Genomic DNA, 26483 nt, shown 5'->3' with positions numbered 1-26483 from the left:
GCCATTTTAAAGATACAGAGCTAACAATGCAGCAGGTTAGAAGGGATGGATATTGTAAAACTGAGCTGCCATCACAAAGAATATTGAGGATTAATCACTTATATATAGAAGACAGTGATATTTTGCATATACAAATAAGATACAGATATTAGATGTGGTTTTTATTTAAAGTAGAGCTAGGTACTCCATGTTCTGCCAATATCTTAAGAAAGTAATTGACTTATGACTGGTTTTAAGATAAGAGACAAAAATTACCTTACTGCTATTCTGATCTGTTCTGATTCCTGTTAAAGGGCAGCTTTTCATGATGTCTTATGGAATCTTCATTTCAGGTTTTCACCAGAACCAGAAAGTTCAACTCTACTGTGAAACTTACACTAATATGTCTAACTTTTGACAAATGGGGGTTTGTCCATTGAATGCAGCTCTGAACAAATGATAGAAATGTGTGGAAAATATGTAAGAAACAGGAGTTTCACAGGCATGGTATCCTTTGGCTATTATTGTAATCCAGAACTTTGTATGGCTCACAGGCAGGATGTAGTGTTTGCCCAGAACCCAAGGATGGGAGCACAGGTTAAGGGATGGATAGCTGGAAGATGATACAGAGTGCCCAGTCTTTATACACAGAGTTAAAATTATAGCTGATATTCCAACAGCACTGAACATAAGTTTACTTAGCAAACACTAGAAATGTGAATCCTCTCACTATGCTGTGCAACAGAACTTATACCATTTATAGCTCTACAGAAGAAACAATCCTGAGGCCGGGCAAATCCATGAGAGACAGATTCAGGGATAAACATTTCAGTGGTGGTTTAATTTTGAGACTGATACAGTACAAGTGATGTAAAATAAATGTCAAGGTGTGATGAGTTCATCAGAAAGAATATAATTAGAGAGTGTTGATTATGTAAACAAAATACCATCCTTCTCTCCTGTACAGAAAAATTAATTCCACAGAATTAATTTTGAACAAATGCTCCTCTCTGTCAGTGATTTTTCCTGACATTCATAGCCAAGGAATAAGTTGATTAAATTTATTTTTCTGATACCCACATGACCACCCTTATTTTTTGACATGGAAAGTTGCCCATGCATTTAGGCTGGTAAGATTTGGATGTGTTTCTTCGTTCAGGGTCCACTCTGCAGGAAATTTGTACATGAACAATCAATAATGAAAGCTAATTAGAAGCAGTCCAATGATCTGTTTTAGAGAAGATACAGTGATTGACTTAATTCTAGGAAGTATGGATTTAAGTGGAGTATTACTTTTTGTTTTCAACATTAATATTCAGGGCACAAGTGGAAAAAAAGAAGAGCTTAGATGCTGGACAATAACTCATTTGGAAGGGCAAGAAATAATTTAGAGGTGTCTGTGAATTGCAGGGAAGAGTAATGGTGTTACTGTATATACCATGGCTCTATACCTGAAGAAATAACAGGACTTGATCAATGATAACTTATGTAGAGGAAGGATGGGAAATGATGAAGAACCAGCAGAAGCATCCCTAAGAGAATAATGATATCTTCCCCCATGGTCCACGTCGCCCTGCGCAGCAGGTGTGTTTGGATTGATGAAAGCTGTGCTGAGGGCAGTCAGTAGTAATTTAGTGTGGTAGGCCATGCACAAACGACTTTCGTTACTGCTGACAGCTTCATTACAGCAGGACCATCCTTCACTTATTGTAGACCTTCTTCCATCAAGCTGAAGACAAATGCAGGAATGACTGAGACCCTATATGTTTGCGATATTATCCTCTCCATTACTGTACCCTGGTCTGTTTTGTCTGTAAATTCTACTGCTGTACCTTTGAAGTATACAGTAAAGACCCAGAAACATCTCTAATGCCTTCATCTGCATGCACTTACCATATGCACTCCAAAAGATACACTAGAAAAAAATTAAAGAGGGGCTTTAGCATAGTCTGAAAGTGCAACTTTTCTGATATCTTATACAAAATTATTTCTGGAGCATGCTGGGTCACCATGGAGGCCTTTTCTTTCTGGCGTGGTATGAACCATCTTTCTCTAAAACTGAGTTTCCAACCAGCTTTCCAATACTTTTTCCAAGAGAATTATTAGATTTCTGTAAAGCAAAAAAATTACCCAGACATGAGTCATCCTCCTTAATCTTTTACGTAGGTGTATGCCATAGAATGGAGCAATGCTGCAGTCAAGTCTGAAAATCCCTTTTTCTCACAGCAAGTGACTCAAAGCAAAAGGGAATTCCTATTTTCTGTGATTAAAAAAAGTAGCATGAAGGAAGCAAGGGGGCTGCTCAAATACTTTATACATACAAGGACTGCAGGAACACAGGATGATGGAGTAAGGAATACGCAAGCCAAGCCTGCATAGAGCTAGATGCAAGAAATCAGAGGAATGAAAGTTTAAAGGATCTTAGACTGGAACTCTGTATTATAGTCTTCAAATGCATGTGAGAAGGTGCATTTTTTCCTGCTGGTGAAAATGGTTTTATTAATGCTGCAGGTCTGATTGAATTGTTTGTGAGTTTCCATAAGCCCTGTAAAATCACTGTTTATGACAGCGTTTGCCTCTGGTTGTTATTGTCCCACTCAGGAGATCTGTCAATGCCAATGCAACAACTGAGATTCTTCCTGGGGTAAGTTCTAAGTCACTTGTTAAATTATACATTCAAGTATATTAAAAAAAAAACCCCAAGACACCATACATAAAACCACTAGGCTCCATAATAATAATGATATTAATAATAATAATCAGAACTTTGAATGAATATAAAATTCTATGTAAATGTTGTATCTTGGATTTGGAAGGTGTCTGAATTTATTATTATAAGGCTGCATACCAGGTAATAATATAAGTTTTTTATTGACTATAGTGTCTCTGCATTGAACTAGCATTTATAGCACTCCCTACTGGAGGCTTGGCACTGCATCATGGGAGTTCAGAACTTCTCCATTTGAATGATCTGTGAATTTGTCACTCAATAAGTTCACTCTTGTAAGGGGCATGTGTGTGTGTGTGTGTCTGTAAAACCATAACACTCCCTGCCTACTACAGGAACTCTCTGTCTTCTGCAGGAACTCCCTGCAGACTCAGCTCTCTGACCTGGAATGTGCTGATTTTGTTGTAAAGAGGGGCCATCCATCTGGTACAGGCAGGCAGGATGAAGGTGCAGCCTATGTAAAATTGGTTATTGTGACTGGACTTTAACAGTAACTCAGGAAATACAGAATAAAACAGAAGACTTCCAACTCTGTCCCTGAGATCTGAAATATGGCTATCAGGTCAAAGGCAAGAGACTGGACACAGAACTCTGGTCTGAAGCAAAGAAACCACTGGCACACTAGTTGGTATAAAGTGATCACATAGTCACAGCTTATCAATTGTTAACGATTATAAACATATGGCAAATGGTAGCTTCAAAGGAACACTTGTATGAAGACAATTAAGTACCTTTGTAAATGCTCAGCCTAGGGTACTTGAGCCAATACTCTTTGTTCCATGCTTCTTAGGAAATGACTTATAAACACTCTCCATAACAACAGGATCTGGCAAAAAAACCCCCCTAGTTCCAGTTCCTAGTTTATTTATTTCAAAAATTATATGTTTTATAAAAAAACCCCTCCACATAAGTACATTATGCATGATGACTTTTCTGCCAGGTGTGGAAGTGGCAAATTTCATGAGCCATCTGGACAATTACCTAGAGAATGTTTTTCTGGAGCTGTTGGTGAATGTTCATGTGGATAACAGCAGCAGTGGGAGAAGTAACAGAGGAGATATGGGGAAAACCTACAGCTATAAGTGAGACACTTGGCATGACATAAATCTTAGGCACTTCATAGAAGGGCAATAAACACTGGAAGTCTAGAAAATCAAAGAGCAAATCAGAGACCAAAGCTGAGGAAAACACAGGGACAGAAAGTCTGTGTTATTGGTATACATGGTTAATATAAATTAGCATTAAAAAATAAAATCTCTAAATTTTCTCCATAGAAATTCCTCACATTAAAATTTCATGCTTAAATGGGGAGAATATAATGCATTGTTTTGACTTCACGATCAGGAGGGGAATACTGATTATGCAATACTCTCAGTGAAAAGAGAACCTGCAAGGGCTGAAAATACATCTGCAATGAGACCTCTTGATTAATATTAGCTAAGTGTCAAACACTATGCAGAAGTTACATTCTTAGAAATAGCTGGTGAGTGTCCCTTGAAGCAACTCTCTTCAAAAGGAAGAACACTTACTACAGATTCAGATTCAGCACAGATCCAGATTTCAACAGTAAAATTTAACTTCATAATGGAAATTGTGGTAACCAGGAAACTTTTTTAAAGGATGAAGGGGAGTAATAAAAAGGGTAAAATATCTTCAAGAACTTTAAAGGCACCATATTGCATTTTCCACATAAATTTTTATTCATATAAAAATAATCTAAATTACAAGAAAAAAGAGAATGTGGTTAAACAACAGAGGGAGAGAGGCAATTATTAGTAAAAAGACATCCCTCAAAAAGCAGAATTTGTATCCAAAGGTGCAAAACTAGAAAATGTGTAAAAATTCTGATATGCAAAATATAAAAATACAATAATCTATATCAACACTGATTCTGAGAAGCAATCTGCTAAAGGCATGGAAATTGGTAATACAGTCTCTCTAAAACATATGAAAACCAAGCATCCTTCCTATGTCTGTAGGGCTGACAGATGGCTGAACCATGGGAAAAGCACTGGAGAATGCTGTGGCCATAGCAGAAAGGCTGAGAGAGCTGCTTACATTAGTGTTATCCACATGGAGCTTAGAGATGTTTCTGCCTTTACTTACAGGAAACGAGTCTGAAAAACTGCCTCAAAGTGAAGTGTCAGCAGAAGGGGTTTTAGAGCAGATCAATAAAATGTATAATAACAAACACTGTAAGAAACAGATGGTATTAACCCAAGAGTTCTCAAAGTTGCTGCTGAACTACTAACTGCTCTGAGTGAACTCTTGAATAAATTAGTGTTTATTCCAGAGAAAGAGCAGGTGGCAAGCAGAACAACCATTTTTAAAGGACCCCTGGCATCTGTGCGGGTGGGGAATAAATATGCTGTGAAATCTACAAACAAAAAAAGTATGATTTTCTTATCAAGCAAATGGACAGAAGATGTGATAAAAAATAAAAATAGCAGATGTGGATAAATGTGACCTTTTTGGGCAAAGTCAGCAAAGCAACAGTAATCTGTTCTTGAGATCTTTGGGCATATCTCATCCTTTTGACATAATACATTTTGATTTCCAAAACACTTTTGATCATGCTCTTGTCCAAAAGTCTGTTGATCTTAAAAGAATATGATCTCATAAAAAAGAGAGACTGAGAGAGTATGTCAAACATATAAAATAACAAATAATTTGAAGAAGGTAAATAGGGAATGATTACTCACTGACTTTTATAGCACAAGGAACTTTGATTATTAACAGAAATAGATTAACAAACCTGGAATAAAAAAACCCAGCTTTTTACTCACTGGGTAATTAAAATGTTGAACTTGCAGTCGTGGAATGAAGAAACCCAAATCATTACAAATTTTAAAAGGTGACTGTTAAAACCAATAAAGAGTAGGCACACCATGAGCTATTAACATAAAATATGTATTTAAACATTGAGTTAATCTTTGGTCTGTGTACAATGTGCTGGTATAGGTCTCCTTTAATGTTCTTTCCATAAGCATAATTTTCTGATCAGTGTTAGAGAATGGATACTGTCCACTGCTGCTATTCTTTTTGATGTTCCTCTAAATATCAGAACGGAAAACAGAATTTATAAAATTCACCTAATATAATAATATTAAATATTGTATGACTGAAAAGAGCAGAGAAAGTGATATAAATGTTATGGAGAGAGACTACCATTAATTTTTTGCTTAACTGATATTAAAGCTCTAGAAATATATTAATTCAAAAACACTAAAAACTATTTAGTATTTGTATCTCTAAAGATATATGGGAGAAATTTACCAGAAAGGGTGGTCCTGCAACTAAAGTATTAGACTGCATTTGAATTTGATACCACAATCCTGGCTGATGCATTGCAAAGACTCTCCAGGTTCCTCTCTTTCCCATCTGCAAAACTGTGTGACCTCCCACAGTAAGTCCCAACTTCAAGAGTGTTGTTAGCACAAGTACTTAGTTAGCACCCAGAAAAGGTGTTTGAGAAGGCTCCTAGCAAATTGCAGTGTCATTAATCTTTGCAATTTGTTTACAAGCCTTCAGCCACTTTTTAGTCCATACAACAAAGGCTTACATCCAAGCCTATCTGAATTAATTCTTGTAAGACCTTGTGAGGCATTGAATCAATATAGTGTTTTCTGTTTAACTTACTCTTGGAAAAATATTATACATTAATATAGCTCTTCCTAACCTGAATGGTACTGAAATGCTCTGCAGACTATGTTAATACAACTGCAGCACTAAAATGCTGCACTAGCAGAAAGTAGAGAGAGTGAAAAATTGCAGCCAAGGACAACAGGACAGACTGTTTCTGTTGTAACAAACTGTTTCAAAACCTTTACTGCACAATGACTGAAGTGTGTACAGAGAAATTTTAGAATGGTCTGTCATTGATAACAGTGCTGCCAAAGCAAGAGAGAAACTGAAATATCATGGGGTGCTCAGGAATCCTGTGTGTTGCTTGGAATCCTTCCTGCTCCCATGGTGTCTATCATGCCTTCTGCTCTCCTTCTGTACCCCAGGACGTGATGAGGGCTATGCCACTCTGAAACGACCCTGGAGTCACATCATCCCAGGGATGATGAGAAATGTGTTTTTAGATTTGCTTCTGAATCTCTGCCTTGATGCAAAACTTTGGGAACTGGTTTAACTTTCATTCAAAAAGGGCTGGTTCTTCTGCTGCGTAGGAGGATGTGATGCTGGAAGCAGGAGCTGTGCCTCACCATAACTGCAAGCGTGTGGGAGTGAGATCTGGGATTTCTGCTACCTGACATTGATTTCAGGACTCTTTCCATACTGCTGTAATCCATTCAGGTACTGTAGGCAAGTTTCTGATATTTGTTTTTCAAATTCCCTTTACCTGGGAGTTCTGGCAGCTGTGTTCTGCTCTGCCTCTTTCCCTCAAAGGCTCTTGGACTGAACCCCAGTTTTTATCTCCTTTTTGAGACATTCACAGTCAGGCAAATGGGAGGAATGAAGGAACTGGAGATATAGACCAGCACATAGTGTGAAGTGAGGGCTGCTGAAAGACAGACTGGACATGCATTTTGTCTCTGCATGAAGTCTCATCTCTGCTGAGATGAGGGATCAGAAACAGAGTAAAACTCACCATTTCAAACCCTCCTGGGCAAGCAGAGAAGATACAGGTCTTCAGGGTCACACTAATGGACTCTTCACTGTCACAGCCCAGGCTCCAGGGTTACAAGGAGAAGGGAGCCAAAAGAGCCCATCACTCATGAAAGGTAATTGCTGAATTGTACATCCATGGATCTCCATTGTGAAGTGCCACCATGGTGGTGGGAGTATGCAAGAAGAGTAGGGCTGAGGCTGTTTCAGAACTTTTCTTATCTCAGACTTTGCTTTCCTGCTGCTGTTAAGTAGATGGCACTCATTTACCATAAAATTACACAAATATCATTTGGCATCCCAAGACTTTCTAAGTGCAGCAGTGTAACTAACTGTAGGGTGTTCTTTAATGATCCCATTACTAAAACTTCAGTGGCTACCTAAATTTCACATGTAATTTTCCTTTATGTCATTTCATACCTACAAGTAAAATTCTTTCTATCCCTTCAACACTAGATTTATACAGCTGACTTGCAGTGGACTGCTACTGACCCTCCTCTCTTCCTCCACTCCTTCTGGAATCACTTGCAAAGTTTCATCTGATCTCAGAGAAACAAAAAAATCTCAGCCTTTCTCTCATGACAAAAAGAAATTTTCTCAGGTTCTCAAGTCAAGGTTGGCTACACAGGACCATGTTTTTAAGGTTTAAGACAAATATAAATGCTAGGTTATGAACATGCAGCACCCTCCAAAGTAATTTGCTGCTTCATGGGTTGCCTGGCAAGAAGAAGTAAGCTGAGCTGTTTAGAATTTTTTTAAATATGTAATTAGAATAGATTTTATTAAGATCAAGTTTGAGTCAGATTCACAACAATAAATCTGATGGCACATGAAGTCCTGAGAACTGCAATGCAAGCAGAAGCAAGATGTGAATTTTAAGTAGAGATGTCCCACTTTTCTGGCCCCCAACAAATCTCACTACTAACCTTTGCTAACCATAAAAAGTGTGCCAACCCAGTAGATTTACTTTGACAATGGGAAAAAAGGAAAAATAGCTGATCAAAATATTGTTTCACAAGGGATAGTTATCATTAGGTTCCAAGAAAATAAGGATGTAGCACATGAGTTTGCAAAAGCTGCATTTCCAAGATAAATTCATTTTGCTATTGCCAAAATTTGACAGTGATAATAAATTCCATGAGGTGCAGATCAGGTTTTTGTTCTGTGCTTACAGTATCCAGCATGATGAGGTCTTGATCCACATCAGAAAGTCCTTAATTCTACAAAACTATAAATAAAATAATTATAGAACTCTTTCATACATTGTTCATTCTCCAGTTTTTTATCCAAGCATAATGAACATGTTCTGAATTTGTTCGCAAAGCACCTGTGTGAGAGCTACCAAAAGAAAATATAGTGTTTTTTATGGAAATTTTTATTAGGATTTATATTTTTGGATTTAACCTTTTTTTGTTACTTTTAACTCAAAATCCATTCACTCTAACGTTCCTTCCTCTTTCTAAGAAGCATCTGAAACAGTGGGAGGAGAAGCGGGATGGGTAGAAAGAGAGTGAGGAAAAAAAGGTTCAGCAGAGCTTCTGCTGAGATCAAAAGTAGAAAACCAGTTCTGATCATGTTGCCTTCAAGCTATTCTTTGCCTGAGTTACTTCAATACTGGGCTGTCCGCCTAGAACAGGGAGAGTGATTGTGTAACCCAGCAGCAGCTGCAAGAACATGGGTTAAAATGTGCTCAGTTCTAGTCACAAGTAAGCATCTTAATTCATGTGGATATTGTGACCAGATCCAGGCAACAGCAAGCACATGTGCCTCTGTGCACATGGACAGCTATTGCCTATACATAACCTGTCTTTGAATCAGCCTATTCACCCTTATCCCCATGATGTATTTAAATATATATAGGGCTCTTAGCAGCCTCTGTCTAATCTACGTGATTTGGGAAACCTTCAGATTCCTGGACACCCCCGATTTTTGGATCTGGGCATTTATTTTAGCTACATTCAGACTCATATGACACATACAACACCCGGGATGCACTTTTGTTCTTTTCTGTGGCCTTCTCATCCTGGAAAGGAGCCCAGAGTAGAACCCTGTTGTTTCTTCACTGAACTGGTTGATTGAGCAATTTTGTAAATATATCTCCATATGTACATAGATGGTCCTGCTTTTTCTTATTATAGAGAAAGCTCATAACTAAAGCATAAAACACAGGTAATGTTTAGATTGAATGTGAAACAGTTCCACATAAAATTAGAAGAAAATCACTTCTTCCTGCAGTTTGGCATAAAAGGAAATTAACTTAATTGAATATAGACAGCTGTATTTTGCAAAAATATTACAGTCAAAGATAATTTGGTTTTTGAAAATATTTTAGTAGACTATTTCAATTTCAGTGTGATTGCTTGCTAGAAAATTAAATACATTTTCGCTTAAATGTAATAATGAATTCCACTGTCTGCACTGCTCAGGCAGAACTATAATTGTATTTAATACAATTAAACCCAGTTTTTCTTAAAAGTAATAATGTAGACAATGTCTACATTACTCAGGCAGAACTACAATACAATTAATGTCTTGTATTGAAGTCACTCAGAAAATGTATGTGCATTATTACATGCTCATTTTGAACATTGCAACCTCACAACTCTCAATGTTAGTAAAAATTGTTTTTCTTCCTTCTACCGGACCCCTGTTGTTACCAGCTGGGAACAGATTTGCACAAAGTAAATTTAGTGTTTTTATCCCAGTTGTTAGTGTATTCAAACCAGCAAGCATTTCAAATCTCCCATCCCAAAGCATTTCTCATCAGGTTTTACCATCTCGTGCCTTTTAGCTAGGGGTCTTAATATCTTGAAAGGTGCTCCAACAATCCTGAAAACCTCCTAAGATCCCACAGTGAAAACTGCTATATACTCTGGTTAAAAAAGTATTTCTACTTTAGAATTGTAAAAATTTAAGTAATTTCTAATGCATGATAACAGAACCTGAGTGTTATACTGACTAATAAAGTAACTTATGTTTCTTGAGAAAGCAGTGCGTGTTAAAAATTGTGGTAGAGTGGTTTTTATAAAACATAAATAGAATGTTGAAGGATAGAAGTAGAAACAAAAATTTGTGGAAAGAAACAAATGTGATTTTGGTGATTGTCTAGCTGAGCAAATATTTATTATTCTTTATTGAAAGAAAACCTTTAATAAGCCTTATTTTTCTTCAAAAGGTCATGAAGAATGGGAAGATGAGGATAGGATGTTACAAAAGTGATCAAAGATAATGGAAACAGAGTAAAGAGATGTAATACAAACATGTAAATAGAAATAAAGATGGGGAAAATTCTTGTAAAATTTGTTGATATGGCTCACAAATGTTCCGTGAGCATCAGATCAATCCTGGTGATCCGGATTGATCTAAATGATGCCATCATCCTTCTAGAAGCAGAATTAACCCTGAAAGAGCAGATCTGCTAAAACTATTCTCTCCTTTTACTTTGATTGATCATCTAATTTTTTTTTGCTGTTGCTCTTTCTGTTCCTAAACATGAATTTGATCTCATATGTCCACCTGATGACACAAGGAGAGAATTCTTCTTTTCCCTTTCCCTCCTCTCTTTTTTCCTATTATTCTTTTACCTCCAGAAGGCACTGAGGATCTCACTGTTGTGGAATCAACGTACAGCTGCATTGCTGTGTGTTAGCTTCCAGCACAACTTTGACTAGCTATGAAAAATTAAACTCTTTAACATTTTCAGTAGCATTTTATCAATAAATAGAAGTATTGCTAGTATCTTTGAGGCCTGGGTTGTGAAAAGACCATAAATGGATGGGAAGATTTTTGGCTCCAAGATTCATTGCCTTGGTTGGATTCCACATCATAGCTCCCTGTTTTTCACTGAAATTTTCTTCTTATCTCTAGAGAATCAGCTTCTTTTAGGGGGTGGGGGTTCATAAATTAGGGGTGTAGACATCTGCTCCAAGAAATTTCTGCATTTATGTAGATTTTTCTTAGCTGAGTTTAGCAACTACATAAAACCTGGTACAAAGATGTATTGACTGTTACCTGTAGAATTATTTATTTGGGTAATTCAGGAAAGTGATGATGTAGAATTTAATGGTTTTAAAGTGTCTGTGATACAAAGAGCTTCTACTGCACGGTAGGCACCTGTCTGCTGTTATGTCCATTCTAGTATTTCAATTTCAATTTGACACTTGGGTTTTGTCCCATTGGAGATAATTATAGTTATTTTCATTACAATAATGCCTGGAGATTTCAATCAAAATTAGAAAACTTTTGCCAGGTAGTATAAAAACATATGACAAGATGTAATTCAAGCCCTGAGAGGTTTACAATTTAAATAGACAGGATGCACAATGGGAGACTTATTTGCATCTGCAGGCATCAAACCTCAGATCTTGAATACCAGACTATAAGTGGCTTGCCCAAATGTAAGTGGGATCTGATAATACATTTCCTGAGCTCCTGGCAAGTCTTTAAAAAAGGACTGCAATAGCTGCAGTGTGAAGAATTATTTGCAGTTTTCTGAAATTAAGTTCTGATCTGTAATCATTTTTTATTATGTGTTGTAGAATTGGCTGTGTCCCAGCTCACTGCTGTTCTCACTGTCAGGACTGAGATGCTGCTGTTGTATTCACTTTGACAATACACTTCACCTCAGTCCTGTAACTTCCACTGCCAGCCAAATACTCCCCACATGCCTAGAGCTTTCAAAGTGTTGCTGAACTTACCTAAAAATCCTCAGTTTCTCATCTTCTAGGGGTCTAAGGGATCTAAAGATTATATTAGTATTGTGCAACTAATTCTTAGCATGAATCAATAATGTAGATGTCACCTAACTCTTAATTTTGGGGATCAGTCTCAAAGCAAAACCAGCTATCCAAAGGTAAGACATTCAGTACCTTTTGCACAACTCAGTTTTAGCAGCTCCCTACACTAAACAGTTTTATGGGAACACGAGGGCTGAGGAAAACATAACAGAAAATAAGTATTTAAAGCCATAAAACATTTCCAGTTGGCTAAATCAGTCTAAGCAGCAATTTCATACCCAATAGAAAAATAAAAAAGAAAAAATTCAAAGCCTTTTGCACTAGACCTGTTGTATCCTTCAGTGCATCATAAAGGCAGAATGATTTTATTGCTGTTTGCTCACAAGGAGACAGAGACAAAAGTGTTGAGCAATTTCCACTTCTGTTAATCATGGGACCTTCATACTTAGACTTCATAATGTATCATGTATGTTTCTGTGATTGGTTTTAGTGGGGAATATTGGATTTTGCTTTGTTTTTTAATTTGATTCAGTTGTTTGCCTTTGAATGGAACAAAAACAACAGCTGATTTCCTTACAGAATGCTTTGTGGTATTGGGATGTCTACAGGCATTGCTGGGAGAAATTAATCTGATGTCCTTTGTCTGTAGCTGTAAGTCAATCTCTCCAAAACCTGAAATAAATCTGAAAATATTTTAAAAGAAAAAGTTATAAAAATCAGGGCTGTAAATAAAGAGCCCCCAAACATTATCTCTTATAGGCAATGCAACTTAAATCATCATAGCAATCTTTGCAGTAACATAGAAGAAATTAATATGGTGAGGCAAAAATGGAGAATGTTTTGCCTCTCTTTACAGTAGGTATTTATCTAGTCTTTCTGCTACACTATCTGAGCACACAACAGTTGAAATATATTTATTCACCCAGTGCTACTGAAAATAGAAGCTTTATCTATCAGGAAGCTTGTGAATTGCAGGTAGTCACAGTGAAAATGCAGATACTTGAAGACGCAGGCTTGTGCAGTAACTTTGAATAATCCTTTCTTTCTCAAGAATAACCACAATTGCCTCAGATGGAGCACATTAAAGCAGTGGTACTGTGGCTAATCTTGCAGAGTCTGCCCTGTTTCCTCAGTAAGCTTCCAATGATCAGGAAAGGCACATAGCATGGATAGTAAGCTTTGCCTGAAGCTCCCACTGCATCTGTGACACTCATCTCAAGAGTTAACTGAAACAAAGGATAAAAACTGAACAAAACTATGTGAGCTTGCTTCCTAACATCAGCTATCCAGATGCTCCAAAAGTTCTATCCAGCCATCCATTCCTATGATCTTCTCTCAAATCAAACTACTGGAGTAGTAAAATAGCAGAGGGTTTAACATACTTCAGCCATACAAATATTTTACTGAAATGTTCTTTGAGACTGAAATCTTCATATATTATGCATCAGTACAGGACTGTTTTCAGGTGTATTTTAGGATAAGCTTCCTTGTATGCAGACCAAACTGGCAGATGAGAGAGGATGAGTGCAAGGAAATAAGAATACCTGATGTGTTTTCATAACTTAGTTATTTATTATTCATTCACTCATTAAAGACTATGCAGCCACTCACTCAGAAACAGGTAACATTCCAGGTAACTTAGATCATAAAACCCACTGCAAACACTGGGCAGTGAATCCTTGCAGGGCATAGCAGTTTGATTTGTGGGCCCTCTGCTGAATGATCGCCATTAACAGAGAGGAACATGAACAGAGCACCAAAGGAACACATTGAATGACTCACTATGAGCACGTTCCCAAATCAGATTTCATGGGAAAACCTGATGCAGTTTTACAGTATGTGAGTGAAGCTACCCAGGTTCAGCTGTCTACTCCAGCTGTGAGGGCCAGGCTCAGAATCTGCTGGGACACTTTCTGTTAAAGAGAGCTATTTCTTGCATTGGAAAGAGCAAATTATTTTTTTGTTTGTTTGTTTGTGGTCCTTTCCTTCCCTTCCCTTCCCTTCCCTTTCCTTTCCTCTCCTTTCCTTTCCTTTCCTTTGCTTTCCTTTCCTTTCCTTTCCTTTGCTTTCCTTTCCTTTCCTTTCCTTTTTATGAGGTATTTAAAATTAGCATCTTTCTATCCCATCTTATAGGCTCCATATGGTTCATAAGTGCTTCCCCTGGTTAAAATGCAGTGACTGAAAAAACCCAATTTTTTTCTCTAAATAGGCAGGAACAAATGTGGAGTCTTAATTGAACATGTCTAGTAAGTGACAGAAAGCAAACACTGAATTAGGTGCAGGGCCAAATTCTGTTCTATAACCTCCTTTCAAATTGGTTCAGTGTAAAGGGTATGAATGAAGCAGAGAAGGTGTAAATGCCCTGTTAAGATCAGATAGATATGGGCATGGTGGAAGTTCTGTTCATTGTCAGTGTTCATCTTAACATGAAAATTTGTTTCTCCTCAAGAGGCTTAGAGCTGCTGGAAATAATCCAAATACAGAATATTCCTGTGAGTTAGCTTAATTTTCAGGGAGTATTTGGTCTGCTCTTGTTCAGGTCTGATTGATCATAGTTTAATTAATAACCAGAGAGATTAATTTCTGGCAAGTGTCAGGTTTTAACTGAAAGCAAAAGCTAAGTGTGGTCCTAGAAGTCATGGAACAGACTTGAGTTATGGTTTACCTGTCTCTTTCCTGATATGTATATATTGGTAATGATTCCTGAAGTGAAGGGATGTGGCACAAATAGAAACAGCTGGTGAAGAAAATTAAATAGACTTAGAAAGCAATGGAATAAACTTTTAGAAGAAAAAACCATCAAAGACCACTGAAAACAAAGAAACCACACCTAATTCAGAGAGTTTCTGAGCTGCAGACCCATGGGTATTGATCCCCTATAGCTGGTATACATTACCTGGCACTCATCTACCCTTATATTCAGCCCTAGGCATCTGTCTAGGACACTGTTGGAGATACTGATCTGGCTGGACCATTGTTCTCACTTGTTATGGACATACATATTTTTGTGTGACAAAATCTAAGATTTCACTAGCATTACGGTGGACATTATTGCTATGGAAACAAACTACTGCAATTTACTGTCTACACTTTAAAAATACATTAGTGTTGATTCATTTGCATCAAACCTCATAGAAATCAACCAACACCTTTTGTATTTTTTTTACACTTCTGTGCAATGATCCAGCAATGAGAAGCTGTCAGGCTTGACTAGTGACTGGCATAAATGCAGAAACATTTTACAAGCTCCATACTGATGAAGCTCTGATATCTGCATAGGGCCTTCAGGGCAAACAATTTGGTTTTCATAGTGTAAGCCTCAAGAGGTGAAGACTCCAGGGCTGTTAAGCCCAGAGCCTGTTTCCTCTCCTCAGGAGCTGCCAGGAAGAGGCAGAACATGAGCTCTTCAGAAGAAGCTCTAGTTACCACCCTAGCAGCTATTCGACAGCTGTCACTGTGGTTCTGTGCTGGGAATGTCACTCCTTGGAAGAAGTTCCCATCTAATGATATCAACTGTCTCTACAACCCTTTGGTCCCACTATTTCTAATGGGATTATGGCAGACATAAATATCCTCTATGGAGTTTATGCTGAAAGTATCATTAGCTCAAATATTTATTTCAGATTCCTCCCAAACCTTCTGTGCCTGCTAAAGGTTGTTCCAGTGCTCAGGGTCACTACCTTTGTGCCTTATAAGTCCTGAAGGAGACACTTTGAGGCATGAACTTTTTCCAGTGAGATTGCTGTGGTGCACATACATCCTCCTATGCACGTGAAAAAACAGGCATTGCCTCTTCTCTCCCTAACTGATTAATGGTGAGGATACATTATCAGAGCTAATAGGAGTCAAATGAAGAAAGCTAGTCAAGTGAAACCCTGTAAATTGGTTCCTGTGCTTTTTCCATCTCTTCTAATACCTAATGCCAGGAATTTTCATTTGTGTCCAGTCAGAGCTAAAAGGGAAAGGATTAGAAAGTAAATAACTCCCACATCTGCACTAGGGGAGCAGTCAGCTGTTTCATTGCCCCATTTATTAGCAGGACAAAAATGTAAATTTACATCACAGATTTTTTTTTTTCCTGTACAACCTATCATTCCTCTTGGAAAAATAGATGTGCATACTAGCTTTTCACCTATATGTCCACATCAGTATGTCTATGCATATTTATTATTCTCTTCTCTGACCTATATGACCTTTACCTAGGTGAAATTATCAGTTTTCAATAGGCATTTTGCTACCAAAGAGCAGGCCAGATTTGGTCTGATGCTCTTAGATGTCCTATTTTAACACTTTGATTTAGTTTAAAATTCCTACCATAAAATTCTGCTTTAGTGCCAGGTGGCGAGTCTTGTAAGCATAGACCAGGGGGTGGTGTTCTGAAGACCTAGTTCTAAGACCTGCTGAGAAAATCCTGGAAGGTACACTCTGTTTAGCTTTCCATCAGCCATTGCCAAGGACTAGCTGTCCTGGTGGGAAAGCTTATAGGGGAAAGCTGAGTAGATTGGAGCATTATTCCTGGCTCTACAGATACCCAGATAATAGGCTGCTGCTGTCCACCTGTTTTCTGTGTTGATTTCCCCTTCTGTCGCATTCTCTCTCATTTATCTACCACACAAATGAATTTTAAAAATCTGTAATTGCCATTAAATTTCTGCCATAAAAATATGCAATAGAGAACAAGTGGAAACTATCGGTCTCCTGGAACAGACCAGAAAATTATAGTGATCTTTGCAGCCTTACTGCTCCCAAGGATAACTGGGAGAAGCTGGGGAGATTTGCTGTACCAGTGAGCATTCAGAGGGGCCTGATGTCTGTGTGCCTCTGAGACCCTTTCCATGCCCTGGGCTGTACCCATACTTTGATACCATAACGCTTTCTGTAAGACATGCTGCAGGCACCTGGGAATGCAGGGTTGCTCCTCTGGATGAGAGTGAGAAATGCACAGGGAGATAAAGAGCAAACTCATTTCCTATGCATAGAAAGATGAAATTTCTCTACATGCACATAGCTTATTGTCCCTGCAGTTGCTCTGTCTGTCTCTTTGTTTCTATCACCCTGGTGATGGTTATCTCCCAACACTGGTAGTCAAGGTAATCTCTCCACCTTGACACAGACTTTGATTCAGTAAGCCTATCTCTGTAACAGGTGTTATGACAGAGCACAGTCTTAGGATTTTCTTACTTGAAAGATGGAGAAATTGTCTGTTTCCTTATCTTCTTTTTTCTTTCAGTTTTAGAAGCACTACATTAATGAAACAAATTATATAAAAAACCTGGACTGTCTTTTCTCCTTTCTGCCTTCTCCTCTCAGTATTGATTATTTGAAAGTAATGCAAAGACAATTTCCATGCATAATATTGTTATGCATATCTTTCCTTTTCCCCAGTTAAAGAGTATTAAATTAAATGTGTCAAGCTGTAGGACATTGTAATCAAACATTGTGAGCACAACAGGTTTTGCCTTCTTGTTTGAATAACATTTTTCTTGTTATTTTTCAGCTTGGATCCCTAGAAAACTGGAGAATCAGTTTCATTTTTTGTGTTCTCTTAAAGTTTTATTTCACATCCTTCTAAATAAAAAAGCCAGTGATCACACTTGAGCCATCAATAGCAAACTTTTCAACTAGCAAATAATCAGTGTGAAGCTCTGAATTAATACACAAAATGAATGCATTAAATCAAAAAATGTATCTAATTTTGTATCTGACAAGCAACTATACCTCTTACTGAACTGTGAACCTATGTCTGAATAGCAACAACCCCAGAGGAACCTGACCCAGATTTATATCTTTTATTACTACAGCAGAAATTATATGGTAATAATAATATTATCAATGCACTCCCTTTCTCAGCAGTTCTGAGTACCCCAGATATACAATTGGATGCAAATGCCTAAAAGCAGCATCCCAATAACAAACTAATTTATGTTCTACACCATTCCTGATTATCTCTACTGGTTTTTATTTTTTCTTATGTATGTATGCTATTTGTAAATAACAGTGGGAATGAACTTATGAGCTGCTCACAAACTTCATTATCTTCTGGTAAGTAATCAAGGCACATGATTGCAACCTAAGCTTTTTTTTTTACTTAACTGTGGTCCATGGTTGAGAAAATCACATACATCAGATTCAAAACAATGGTCAGTGATGGTTTGATGTCAATATAGATGTTACACAAAATAACCAATTCCCAATTTTTTTGTGACTGTGAGAGGATTTCCTACGAAATTTGGTGGCAATCACAAGTGTGATTCAGTTTAATAAACTGACTATTTTTAGAAAACAAAAGACTATCTCAGTATGGCTCAGCTAGAATTGCTGTGTAACTTCATTTACAGAGCTAAAGTGGCACTGTTGTCCATTCGCTGTTAACAGCCTAAGTGATCCAGTAAATACAGAAAATGAAATGACCTCTATTTGCATGTCAGTATAGTCTCATTTTGTCCTGTTCTATAATTCTGTATCTCTCAGAATCTCTTTTTGTATCCTCCAGTAAAAGGCACGAAACAAGAAATGCTGAAAATAATTACTGGGAGCTATAAAGCCAGCTGATCTCTCAAAGGATGCTGCCATTACTTCCTTGGTTAGGTCAGTACTGGGTAGTCCTGACTGTTAAACACCAGTACTTTATTTTTATTTTTATTTTTTTCTATGAAGCTGCAATATTGGTATGAACAATGTGTAATGCTGGTGTGAACAGCATTGTCTTTTCAGACATTAACTAAAAGTGGTTTATATATCCATCAGTCTTAGTTCAATTCTTAGTTTATTGCTGAGGAAAGTGCACCATAACAAATGGTGGTGAGCAGACCAAAACCACAGAAAGGAATAAATGTTCAAGCTGAAGCTAGATTGGAAGAGAGAGATCCATCCTTACAGACTTGTGCTTATTTTTAAATATAACATTGCCTCAGGCCTGGGACATGTATAGGAATACACAGATCTCTGTGACTGAAGGCTGCAATGTCATGTGCACTACATGCAGAGTAATATCTTCCTTTCTGTGTCACAGGGAAAGGAAAGCTTTAAAATATTTAGCAAAATATAATGTCTGGACACAGTAAGAAATATCCCTCTGGCAGTCATTTAACTTTAGTGAAATGCTCTTATTATTTCCAAAATTAATCAGGTATGAAAGCTCTTTGTTCTTTTGTGGATAATATCCTAATGGCAATTCATCATAGCAGCCATGAAATCTTGATGACAAATCCATAAACCCTGAAAAACATTGTAATCTCCTAATTTAAACATGAGTTAGTCTTGTTCTTATTATAACAAATAAAAAATAAATAAGAAGTAATTTTCTGACTAACATGCACAGATATTTAGTGTGTGACTTGGAGTGTACACATCTAAAAAAACTCCAAACCCTTAGCAGTTTAATTCCCTTGTGTAGCTGGCCCAGCCCTGTATCTCAGCTACTCCTGAGCCAGCTCACCCACTGGTCTGTCTAGTCCTGCACATGCTATTGAGCTTAGTAGCAGAAACCTTTGTCATGTCCTGACCTTATCATGATATGAAACTGTGTCCCCCTTGCAAGAGCAAAGTATGCATCTTGCAGTTTTTTTCTTATAGTCCTACTACCTGCTGTTCTAGCATATCTGAGCTTTTTCATTTTATATTTTAACAGCTAACAGAATCAGTATTTAATCAGGTCAATATTTTATTTTCCATTTGAAAATATTTTGCTTTTCAATACCAATTCCTGTTTCTGGAAATTTTAGTTTTAGATGTCCTGATTTCAAACATTCACATAACCTTCTGGTATGGTCATTGCTTTATTATAGTTTCTTTTTACATGGGGAAGTTAGGCACAAATATTTTAAACTAGCTCTTCAGTATAAAAAGTTACACTGTTAATAAATCAAGGCTAGAAGTCAGAAGAATTTAGACTTTTTATTGAGTTACTTCAGCCTATGATCTGGCAAAGCACATCAATAAAAACATCACAAATAATTTCTGGAATGCCCCTCTACCACTATCTTACACAGTGTTAGGCTTTTGAAACTCCAGTTACGTAAACCAGACTTTCATGCAGCTCCAATAATGTCACCCAGCTGAGGTCCAGTATTTATAAAATTGAATTAACACTATATATTACTTCTGTGCAATCTAATGAGTGTCACCAATATTTAAAAACTAGAATTATTTTTTTCAAGATTAATTCCGTCTGTTGCTGGATATTTTAACAGCCCCAGGAGCTCAGGAAGAAGCCAGCACTCATAAATTTGTGACATTTGTGACTGGTTTTTTACCTTTACAAACCTTTACCTTTTGGTAAGGCCTGATTAAGGCTTTTTTAAAAAGCAAATCAAATCAAAACAAAACAAACCCACTATATATCTAGCATCAAGTTCATCCCCATCTTTTTTACCTTCTCATAATTTCCATTCTTCAGTGCCTGTGCTAGTTTGTTAGACTGGCCAGGTAATATTTGTAGCCATCCTGCACCTCCTGCAGCAGACAAACTGGGTGCCCACAGCCCCACAGCTCCTCTACCAGGGAGGACAGTTTCATCAGCAAAACAAAAAAAACTTTCCAGACCAAAACAGTCCACAAATGACAGACCCAAATTTGTCAGAAGCCTTTCTAATGCCTTAGTCAGGCTGAGCAGAGAAAAATCACTTTTTTCTACTAAACTAACCAGTGTCACAACTATATTCTCTCCAGTTCTATGTCCCTGCTGATTAACACCCTTATGACTAATAAGAAGTTGCTGCAACATATAAATTAGTGTTTATAAAACTCCTTTCCACAGTATCCTTCTGTCAATTCCCTCTTATTTATCACTGTATCTGTGCACAAGAGAACAAGGAAGGACATGACTGATACATACTGCATTCACAGAAACCTGATGTAACTGTAAAAATCTAGCAGTTTTCTGAAACTGAAACATTCAAAAGGAGTGATTTGGTATTTACAGAGTTGTGATGTGACCAGGCTACTGCCAGATCTTCAGTCTGGTGCCCTGGGATCTGAACACCTCAGCATCCCATCTGCTGGGCTGATCAGAGTTAGAGTACAAACAGCCTGGCATGCAACTCTCGGCTTCTTGTCAGTCTGGGCTCCCAACTTCTGGGACAGCCAAACCCACAGAGCACTTCCACAAGTTGCACACCCCGGGGAATCTGTGCTGTGAAGACCATGGGGGTCAGAGCTTTCGCGCATTTACCAGAGAATTAAAACAACTTGGATTTTTGTCCTGAATCAACCCCAAATCACGTTTCAAAGTACTGTCTGCAAAGTGGAATCGTACATCTCTGCAAATCTCATAAATTATGTCATTAACAGCAAAGAAACATAGTACATGCAATTTTTAGTAGACTCTCATGAAACAACATCCCCTACCCCAGGTATTTCAAAGCTTTTATTTCGTGTTACAGTAAAAGATATATATAAAACGCTTTCTCAACACAAATGGATAGAAGAAAATCAATACTGTACAAATGCAAAGAACCTTCCATCTTACTATTATAGGCACTCTTGGAATTAGCCTACATACCTTAAGGTACTTGACAAATTTAACTTGGCTGTAGCAATGAGCTATACAGAACTAAAATTGATTTATCCAATATGACACAGGAAATCTTGAAAATAGCCAAGCTAAGAATCCAGATCTTCAGAATTCCTGTCCTATGACTTATCCATGCATTTGCTGTCACTCTGTATTTCTTTACATGGGCTGCAAGGCTTGGAATTTATGCAAAGTTAGTGGAGATATGCTAGGTTGTGTTCCCTTTACTGTCAGAGAAGACAGTTCTGGAAATACTTTGGTAGGCCTTATAAGGAGTAATGGATTGCTCTTTGTTAATCAAGATGTCAGCTGACAGGCACCTTTTCATCCACAGCAGTTCTAACATCAATTTGCAAAGCAATAGTTTTTACTAGGAATTGCCAAAATCATTAAAAAGAGAGTTTTCATAACCTGACACATGACACAGGCACTTTCAGTAGTAAGTGATGTCTGAAGTCAGTAATAAATACTGGTATATTTTATGTGTTGTCTGTTATTTTAGCTGAGTCAAACAGATATTTGAAGTGCATGCTATGATCTCCCGAGGTGAAGGAATTGCATAACTTCCAAAGGTGAAAAAGGGGTGCATTCTAGAAGACCTGAATGTGTTTGCAATGCTAGCAATTTAACAAGAAAGCAACAGCATGCAAGTTTGGTGTTCTGGTACAAGGCTGAAGAAGTTGCTCTTGAGTACATTGCTCTTCACCACACAATAAAGACAAGGTCATACTATCAGTGGTTTTTGGCTTTTGAATTCAAAAGGGTCTTTATCAGGAAGGAAAAGGAGCCAGCCTGGCAGCTCTGAACACTGAATACCTTTGGGAAAAAGCTTCATCCACACACTCCTTCCAACGTGTGCCTTCAATGCCAGGCAGAGAGAGAGTATCTCTGGCCACAGAGACCAGAGTATCTCTCTGCCTGGAGATGTTCTCTCTGCATTAGAGGTGAGGAAAGTTTACAGAGAGAAATGTGTGTGGTAGTGCCACTGCTCAGACTTCTCTGAACATAAACCATGGACATCAGTCTCCAGGGCTGTCAGCTTACTACTCAAGCTGGCATTAAACTCACTTTTTAAAAGAACATACTGCTGATTGATAGAAGAGTTTAACAAGGGCAAAACCAAGACTCTGGATGACCTAAATGTGTGAAAAGAACAGAGGACACATTGTTCTTTTTCAAGAGTTACTTCAGAGTCTAAAAGACTAATAGCAAATGGATGAAAACAAGGAATACATCAAAGGATATTTTCAATGTGTTTTGGTGGCAGAGAGTTCCAGTAATAAGTGAGATGGCTAAGCTTGCATGAAAACAATGAAAGGGAAAACTTCAAAAATTGTAAGGAGAGATGTTTGTGTTAAGTTTGAGTATCTAATTCTATCCCTTCTCGAAGCCTACAGTGCTTTCCCCAAGGCTAGTCTAAGTACTTCAGATTTCTGTGGTATAAGAAAGAGGATATCATGATCAGGTTCTTTATAAAATAATAATCTATAAGGCAATCTGTGACCTGATTCAGTAAAGCATGTTTTTATTGCACAGTCAAAAGAAAATTCATGAGTTGTGGTCATAGATAACTTGCTAAAGCCTTACAAATAGAAAAGATGGATTTCTAAATTTTTAGGATGTTGAAGAGTGATGGAAAAGAAGGAGCAGTGGTGAAGTTATCTGAAAAATGGCTGGTAAATTTTAAAGTATCAGAAGCTACAAAAGTAGAAGCAATTGCATCACAGAGAAGTAATGGGAAGGGTGAAGAATGAGGGTTTTTTTAAAAGAACAGCAACTGCCTTTACGTTGTTGTTAAGCTGGAGATGAGAAAAATTATTAGCTCTTAAGGGTCTGTGCTTCTAATAAAAAAGCTATGAGACTGCCTAACATCACTGGTGAAATCTTACTGTACTTTGATAAAATTTTAAATGAAAAAACCAAATCAAACTAAAATCTCAGTTTCTATTAAACCAGGTTAAACATTATTCCTAAGGTCTCATCTTGTTAAGTTCATTAAATTCATTACTAACTTCTCTCATACTGTCTGAAAGTGCTGGTAATCATAAATGAGAAGACTAGGAACAGGAGCAGAGTTGATATCAGATTAAAACTATAAAGCTTCTCCATAAGATTGTCAAGTATAGTCCTTTTCAAGTACATGATGTTTCTCTATTTTTTTTTCTTCTTATGACTGTTTTTGTCATAATAGCACTTACTGGATAGAGTGAAGGGTGAGCTGCATGCTTCTAGCTGTGTTTACAAATAGAAAGACAGAGATGGTATCCTAGAGAGCTTATCCATTAAGTAGGTGAGAAGTATGAGGAAGAAAATCTCAAAGGATTAAAGCCTGGGATGCTTAATCCTCCCTTTTTGCCCAACAAATGACTCCAGGATAGTTCATGTGCACTAGGAAGATTCTGAGATCTAGAGTTGTAAATGGCTAAGAGTATGTACTTTGTTTCTAATTAATTGTAAAATTCAGTTCAAATATTGTAATTTCCTTTTGAAATGTATGAAACATGTTAAAACCTCAATGAGAAAATCACTTTAATAAAATGGATTATACCATTCATGCACAACTCTAATTTTGTGTTAATGCAGTCTCCCTAGCTGTCTCCATGTAATCTCCCCAGTCTGTCCCCAGTGGGACATTTCTAAGTGTTCTCAGTATGCACTTCAGTAAGCAGGTAATATCAAAAGAAGAGACTCAAGAATGGGGTCAACAAAGTTTACTTTTGTGCACTGTTAGCTATTGCCTGTAGCAAAACTAAGTTAGGTTTAACAGGAGAAGTAATGTTTTTGAGCAAAAGCTAGTTTCTGGAGGTCAAAACAGACAGGAGAGCTCCACTTTTTTCCCTGTTAAGAAAATGAAACACTTTAGTGGTTTGTGAGTCAGTGGAGGATGACAGAGACAAATCTTTAAATGGCATTACTTCTTCTGAAGGAGGCAACAAAGACTCAAGTATATTGGTATTGTTATATGGAGGTAACAATAGCCTTGCATTAAAGATTCTCTCTCATTGCTGCAAAGGGATTTTTTGCTAAAGTCAAAGCAAGCATATTTGGTTTAAATTTCCACGATACTGAAATCTGATTCTGAAAAATAACAGATCATTCTAATTCAAATATGTGTCAAATTGAGCTTATTGATACTATTGTAGCAAAAAATCAGTCCACCATGTCAAATCTATATGTCTTGAGCTTCTAATGTATTTAAATATTCTTTTTATTTTTTGGTTTTTTTGCCCTTTCTTTTCACTTGAACTAGTTTGTTGAATGTTTCAAGTTTCATGGGTGATGTGCTTGGTCTTTAAGTCCATAGGTGTGCACAGGCATGCAGAGGTTACTAGAGAACTTCAGCATTGTCAAGCTGGTTGCAGAGAAAAGACTGCTTGGTTACAGAACTGTGAGTTATAGATTATGGAGACATCTTCATCTGTGGGACAACACGCTTCAGTGTTTGATGCAAATCTGGAAATATGAAATAGAGGGATAAAGGAGAAATGGAATGAAGAAAAGTAACAGTGGCAAGATAAAAGCCACTTTTTTTCTCTTAGAATATGAATAAATGTTTGTCTTTGGGTTCTAAGGGTTACTGAAATAAAGAAATTTGAAGCCATGAGGTCTTTGTTGCATTAATGCCTGTCTCATAGGTCCTGGCATTAGTGAAATTTACTGATATCCAGAAATATGTAAAGAAGATTTAACTACAGGAAAAAACTACTGTAAAATAAATTTTTGTCCTGGATGAAGTAGAGATCTGCTTTGTGATCTGGTGATAGATATTGTGCTAAAGTGGCCAACTAATAGTGTTTTGTACAGGTGCCTGCTGGATGTAACCTGCAGCTGTAATGTAACCTGAGCAGATCAGATCTGGAGTACATGGATGTACAGAGCTGAAAGTACACAAAGAAATTTGTGTAAGAGATTCTGCTCTTTGTTGCACATGAATGTCTGAAAAGACAAACCTTAACAATGCATTTTCCACCAGTTCAAAGCAATAGATGTTCACCTTTCAAAACCAAGATCCTCAACAGGAGTCTCAGGAATTTCAACATGTACATTATCTCTCCTCCTCCTGTGGAGACCACCTTGCATTTTGCAGGACCTCCCTGCAAAAACCTTTAATAGTCCTTTCACTGTGTCCTGGGACAGACCTGAAGGGGTTCAGGGGCTCGAAAGAGTCTTTAGGGGGTGATAGGGACAGCATGTGACCTGCAGCACCAAAACACTCCTTATGCTTCTCAAGTGTCATATTTGCTGACATTTAAACACGAGCCTTTTTCTAATGGGGGATTCATTTTGAAACTACAGAGAAATAAAGATTCTTTAGAAACAGGGGATACTGGAAGAAACCTGCATTACCAATGACAGAACTTATTACAGTTATTCTGATGCAAATTCTTCTCCTTTACAATTTTTTGCCCCTCTGTGCCACAAAATCAGAGACAATAAATCTACATTCTCTGTATTAGATTGTTTCACTGCTTTCTTCAGAGATTTTCCTCTACAGTATAAATTCAGTATAATGTGTTAAGATTAGGAAAGTTACTTAACAGACTGTTCTAGTGGCACATTTATTAGCACTATCTATAATGAAGATTTAACTGTGTAGTAACTACAGTATCTTTATATTTAGCATAAGAAAAAAGGGACTCTCCTGCCTAACAAAACACACATGAACAAGTGATGTTTAGAGTGTTGGCCCATTGCCTTGAAAGATGAATATTATATCCAAATAGTCTTTAAACGTATACTGGAAGTTTATAAACCAGTTTACTGTAATTCACAGAACGAAAAAAACCCACATCTATTATTTGTTTCAGATGCAAGAAAATAATGAAAAGAATCATAAAAATCTGCCTGCTACCTAGCAAGGAGGCAGAAGAATTCCTGCACTGATGCTAGGCAACCCTGGAGGAAGAAAGCA

The sequence above is a fragment of the Passer montanus genome, unplaced genomic scaffold, assembly GCF_014805655.1.
Source record: "Passer montanus isolate IOZ18808 unplaced genomic scaffold, ASM1480565v1 scaffold75, whole genome shotgun sequence".
Classification (NCBI taxonomy): domain Eukaryota; kingdom Metazoa; phylum Chordata; class Aves; order Passeriformes; family Passeridae; genus Passer; species Passer montanus.
This window is presented reverse-complemented; position numbering follows the sequence as displayed.